Raw genomic sequence first — 6,222 nt, 5'->3', positions numbered from 1 at the left:
AGGTCAAAGAAATATGAACCTGCGCCCAGTAGAGCGCCACTGGTTCCCTCCACAAACAGCCAATGGAATTATTACATTGGATTTGAGATTATTGCAAAAACCAATCCCTGAGGCAAACACAAATTTATGATTCTTGCCAGTTTTATCTATCAAAATAATCTGCATCTAACTAAAACCTTGAGATGAGGGAATAGGAAGTGAAAAAAATGCTGACTCATTTCTGGGTTTTAGGACTCATTCCTGCAGCACTCTATTAAAAATGTACAGACACAAAGTTAAATTTATCATGAGTAGTGAATAGTAAAGGAAACCACAAACATTTGCATGTCATAATATATTTCTATGCTCAGGTGAAAACCTTATATCTCCAAAATGGCCACTTTTTCATGTTTGTAGCAAAAATGCTACGTTTAAAACCACGAAGCAACTTCGATCCTCATATTTGAGACTTTCTAACCCAAAGGTCTTGTAAGGATTCACTCCGATGTCATAAAAAAAAAACATATCACTGAGTGGAGATTAAATATCGCTCTGTAGCATTTATTTTAAGTGTTTTAAGTGAAATATCTTTTTCTTAAATCCATTTATTTATTCATGACATTGTGTCAAAGAGATTTTCATGAACGCAGTATTCATCCGATTCACTGTGCTTCATGCTAACGTTTTTTACGTTAGCATACTTGCTATATCTAATGGTGGTGCTAGTTAGCATCATCCATTAAAACTCTGTGTCAAACTAAATAATGAACTGTGACTAGAACATGACGAACATCCAGCCCAGTGTCATGGCAGGTCTGAAATACAATCTATTGGCTATTGTGAACAGGGACGCCAAACCTAAACCTAACTGTTGGTTTAATTGTCTAAACCTAACTGTTGGCTTAGTTGACTAAACCTAACTGTTGGTTTAGTTGTCTAAACCTAACTGTTGGCTTAGTTGACTAAACCTAACTGTTGGTTTAATTGTCTAAACCTAACTGTTGGTTTAGTTGTCTAAACCTAACTGTTGGTTTAGTTAACTAAACCTAACTGTTGGTTTAATTGTCTAAACCTAACTGTAGGTTTAGTTAACTAAACCTAACTGTTGGTTTAGTTAACTAAACCTAACTGTTGGTTTAGTTAACTAAACCTAACTGTTGGTTTAATTGTCTAAACCTAACTGTTGGTTTAGTCAACTAAACCTAACTGTTGGTTTAGTTAACTAAACCTAACTGTTGGTTTAGTTAACTAAACCTAACTGTTGGTTTAATTGTCTAAACCTAACTGTAGGTTTAGTTAACTAAACCTAACTGTTGGTTTAATTGTCTAAACCTAACTGTAGGTTTAGTTAACTAAACCTAACTGTTGGTTTAATTGTCTAAACCTAACTGTAGGTTTAGTTGACTAAACCTAACTGTTGGTTTAATTGTCTAAACCTAACTGTTGGTTTAGTTGACTAAACCTAACTGTTGGTTTAATTGTCTAAACCTAACTGTTGGTTTAGTTAACTAAACCTAACTGTTGGTTTAGTTGACTAAACCTAACTGTTGGTTTAATTGTCTAAACCTAACTGTTGGTTTAGTTGTCTAAACCTAACTGTAGGTTTAGTTGACTAAACCTAACTGTTGGTTTAGTTAACTAAACCTAACTGTTGGTTTAGTTAACTAAACCAACAGTTAGGTTTAGTTAACTAAACCTAACTGTTGGTTTAGTTAACTAAACCTAACTGTTGGTTTAGTTGACTAAACCTAACTGTTGGTTTAGTTAACTAAACCTAACTGTTGGTTTAGTTGACTAAACCTAACTGTTGGTTTAGTTAACTAAACCTAACTGTTGGTTTAGTTAACTAAACCTAACTGTTGGTTTAATTGTCTAAACCTAACTGTTGGTTTAGTTGTCTAAACCTAACTGTTGGTTTAGTTGACTAAACCTAACTGTAGGTTTTAACATAAAGTCCTGAATAACATTCAAAGCGATACGGAAAAAAACGGACAATTCGCGCTACACGAAAACCAATGGATTGCATTCCCGTGACTATTTTAGCTGGACTGCCGTGAGGCTGTGTTGAAGCTTCATGAAAACTTGCACTTCCAGAACGATGTAGCTCCTCTTTAACCTCGTATTACATCATTCATCATTTGCCAAATGTGTTCACACTTTCTATGCATCTTGTCCCTGAATATCAATGTCAAACATATGCAAAGGACTAACTGTAGCAAGTGTCAAATGCTGCACTTTATTCTTTTAAAAATGGTTCTATCTTTGAAAATGAAGACTTCTCATGCTTTGATTAAAAAGAGATATTATCACAGGAAGGGGAAGGTGTGATTACAAACAGCTGTCCCCTCAGTAGCACGTTGAAACGTTGTACTTTGTGTTGGTGCTTTGTTGTGAGATTCTGACTGTCACTCTTTTCATTGTCTTTGTTCCCGTCGATGTTATCGTTCAAACTGTCCCGGTAGCGTCAATGCAGCTGTTGAGCCCTCTGTAACGAGCATATCGGGGGTTATGCTCCATCATGTTTAAAGGAACTGCAGAAGAAGAAAGCCAACAGGTGTGTGTTCTACAATAAACAAGACGCTGTTGAAAAACAATGTTCAGGTATTGTGGTGTTTCTGTTTCATCTGGGTAACTCTTTGTGAGCCGCACAACATTCGGGCAGATTAGTCTGAACCTGCGATCAAACCCGTCTTTTCATTCAGACTCTTAACGTGTGGTGTGAGCGCTGTGTGTTAAACGGTGTAATTATCTCTGGTAGAAGGTGAAGCTGCAGAGGAGCTGACAGCTGATCTCTCAGAGCTGACACAAAACTGCTGCTAATGAGAACTACAGCGGGTGATTTGTTTTCCCCTGTTCTACAACACACACACACACACACACACACACACTCACACACACACACACACAGGGGAGGAAAACATCTCTGAACACAAAGGTCAAAGCGGAGCAGAAATCTCAGGAGGAAGACAGGAAGTCGACAGAAAACAGTGAAACACGCCGTCGTCTGCTCGCCGCTCGAAGAAAAAACGTTGGATCTCCACAAATTATGAAGAAAAATTGTCCGGATTCTCACTTCTGTTTATTTCCAGCAGCTGAAGTTCACCGGCTGCGTGTCGGTTAGATTCTTTAAGACAAAATGTTGTTCATTAGTGATGGTGGAGGGAGAGAGACGGTCTTTTAATGCTTACTGTGACAATATCAAAGCCGCAAATACAAATTATTAAATAAATTATGAATCATGACTTAATAAAGCAGGTATACATCGTCTGTGAGTAAAATAAAGAGTTTTGTAGACAACTGACGAGCCACGTTGTGAAAAACAAAACTGGATGAAAGAAAGCAAAAGACAACAACAACCAGGACACGGATGTCTTCATGCAGGAGCTACCGTCACATTCGGGTTATTAGCCGCTACTTAAAAAAAAGAAAATGTCCTCAACTTTGGCCCGTGCGGTTTAAATATCGGTGCGGCTGATTTGTGGATTTTTCCGATTCTAAATTTAGCAGCAGGTGCAGAGACAAACAACATTCAGTGAAATATTCCCAATATTTCGCGATGGAAAACAGGTCTGCGCTACAGTTCAGCATGCGCGCGCGAGCTAGCTTCTCCCTCAACAGCTAGCGCTCGCTGTTAGCTCGTGAGCTAGCTTCTCCCACCACCTCCACAGCTAGCGCTCGCTGTTAGCTCGCGAGCTAGCGCAGTGGAGGTGGTGGGAGAGGCAGGGGGTCCCTCGGCGTCAGACCTGTTTTCCTTCACGCCTCCTCATGTGCTGCCCCGCACTGTTTGAGCTCAAGTAAACAACACAAAATAAAAAGGGTTGTCAGCGCTAGCTGCTGCAGCTAGCGCTGACAACCCTTTTTATTTTGTGTTGTTTACTTGAGCTCAAACAGTGCGGGGCAGCACACTACCTTCAGTGGTTGTCAGCGCTAGCGGCAGCAGCTAGCGCTGACAGCAGCTGACTAGCTGCAGCAGCTAGCGCTGACAACCACCGAAGGTAGCGGGACCGGCCCCGGCTCGACGCCCGACTCGGGCAGAAGCAACAGCGGCTTTTAAAGCGTCGCGGCTCGTTTATGATTAAATACGACTTTTTCTTTAAATGTAGTGGATGCGGCGTGTAAAAGGGTGCGCCTTACGGTAACTTTAACTCATACGGAGCGACATGTCAACATCAGGAACATTTATTTTTACAATCAACTCTCGCAACTTACAAGATGGAACAGAATATAAACCCGACTTTGGTGTTTTTATTAAGATTTAACCAAAATGTTCCAAAACAGGAACAAATAAATCTGGTTTGATTTGACATCACACTCTTTTATTAAGATGCTAGTTTAGGCTGATCTCTAGAGCCATGAAGTTACTATTTGGATGGAAAATCTCCATCAACACAGAATGCAAAATGCTTTTGACTTTTTCTTTATGAAGAATTCATAACCATCGACTGGACTAAAAACTAATAAAACAAAAAAGAAATTGTCTAACTAAAACGATAATGAACAGAAACGAAACATTTATTTTAAATGATGTGGTCATTTTCAAACGGGTTCAGGCGGGTTCAGGCGGTTTCAGGCGGGTTCAGGCGGGTTCAGGCGGGTTCAGGCGGTTTTTCTGTGTGCAGACACATTCATTTTAAAGATGCATTCACACTCACGCTTTAAGAGGATTGTTTTGGTGGTTTCATATCGAGCACATCATGATAAACGAAGGTTTCATCTTCAATTTTCTTTTTGCCCCTTTATACACTTTTAACATATAATTTTTAGATGAGTATTTAAGGATGTGAAATGCATGAAACGTCTCAGCTGAGGATATCTTCTGTCTGCTGTTGTAGACTAGCACCTTAAACGTCTCACCGACCTCTCCTCAGCACGCCGCGGGAAAAGAAGAAGAAGAAGAAGAAGAGAAACCTCTTCTCTCCGTTTGTCAGCCGACATAACAAGACTGTCTGAACCCGACGAAGCAGCAGAGACACCGGAGAGGACGGAGGAGAGGAAACACAGAAGAGATGGAGAGGAGGAGGAGGAGAGAGAGAGAGAAAGTGGCGGTGGGTTTTTAAATGGTCCGGAGGGATACGTGTCGAGGAGGAGGAGGAGGAGGAGGAGGAGGAAGATGAGGAAGAGGAGGGAGGAGGCTCCCACAGCGACTGCAAGTTGTTATATTGGGGATCTGCTAGTGGATCAATGAAAAGAGAAAGAAAGAGAAAGAGAAAGAGGGAGAGAGGCTGTGTGGAAGGATGACAGGCCTCATTACCACCAAACCTCAGACAGTGATGCTTCTGTGTGTGTGTGTGTGTGTGTGTGTGTGTGTGTGTGTGTGTTTGCCCATGTATACTGTGTGTATTCCCATGCCACATGACGCCTATTTACATGCATGAGTGTGTGTCTGTGCAGGACCGTCCATCCTTTCTCTCGCTGTGTGTGTGGGGTGTGTGTGTGTGTGTGTGTGTGTGTGTGTGTGTGTGTGTGTGTGTGTGTGTGTGTGTGTGTGTGTGTGTGTGCTCCCTGCAGGCCTCTGTAAGAGGAGGATGATGGGACAGAGTTGTTTAAAGGTCAGCAGCAAAACACATCATCAGACAGAGAGAGCTCACAGCTAACCGCACACAGCCACAAACTAACCGCCCACAACCAAGACAGCGGGGGAAGTTATTCATATATATATATATATATATATATATATATATTTATATATATATATATATATATATATATATATATATGTATATATATATACATATATATATATTTGTTTTTATATAAAGAACGTGAATATAAAGCGGCGTGATTTGTATTCTATTTAATTGACTTTTTCCTGAGCCATCAACCAATCAGGTTGTGCCGATCGGACGTGTTCAAACCTCCACTTCCTTCCGTTCTTACCTTTCACAATAAAAGCCCTGGACGGATATGCTGTAACTGTTCAGGCTGGTCTCACCCATCAAATAATACGGTAAGTTGATTTATTTGCCAGGTAACTATCGTAATCATTTTGATCCAAAACTTTTCAGAAGCACAACTAAGTGTTTGTGTTGACTAAACATCGCCTTCATGTAACGAGCGGAAATTGACCCGTGATGAAGGATTTTGGAGGAAAATGCAAAAAAAAAAAGGAGTACGTTTTTATAACACATTGAACAGTTGAACTCTACTTCACTCAGACCTCTGTGAATCTGTTTACACCCTTTTTTGAAAAAAGTGTGTCACCATGGTCACACATTGGACTTTCACCAAGGAGAACGCTGTTCA

Source organism: Taurulus bubalis (genome assembly GCF_910589615.1).
Source record: "Taurulus bubalis genome assembly, chromosome: 8".
Taxonomy (NCBI): Eukaryota; Metazoa; Chordata; class Actinopteri; order Perciformes; family Cottidae; genus Taurulus; species Taurulus bubalis.
This window is presented reverse-complemented; position numbering follows the sequence as displayed.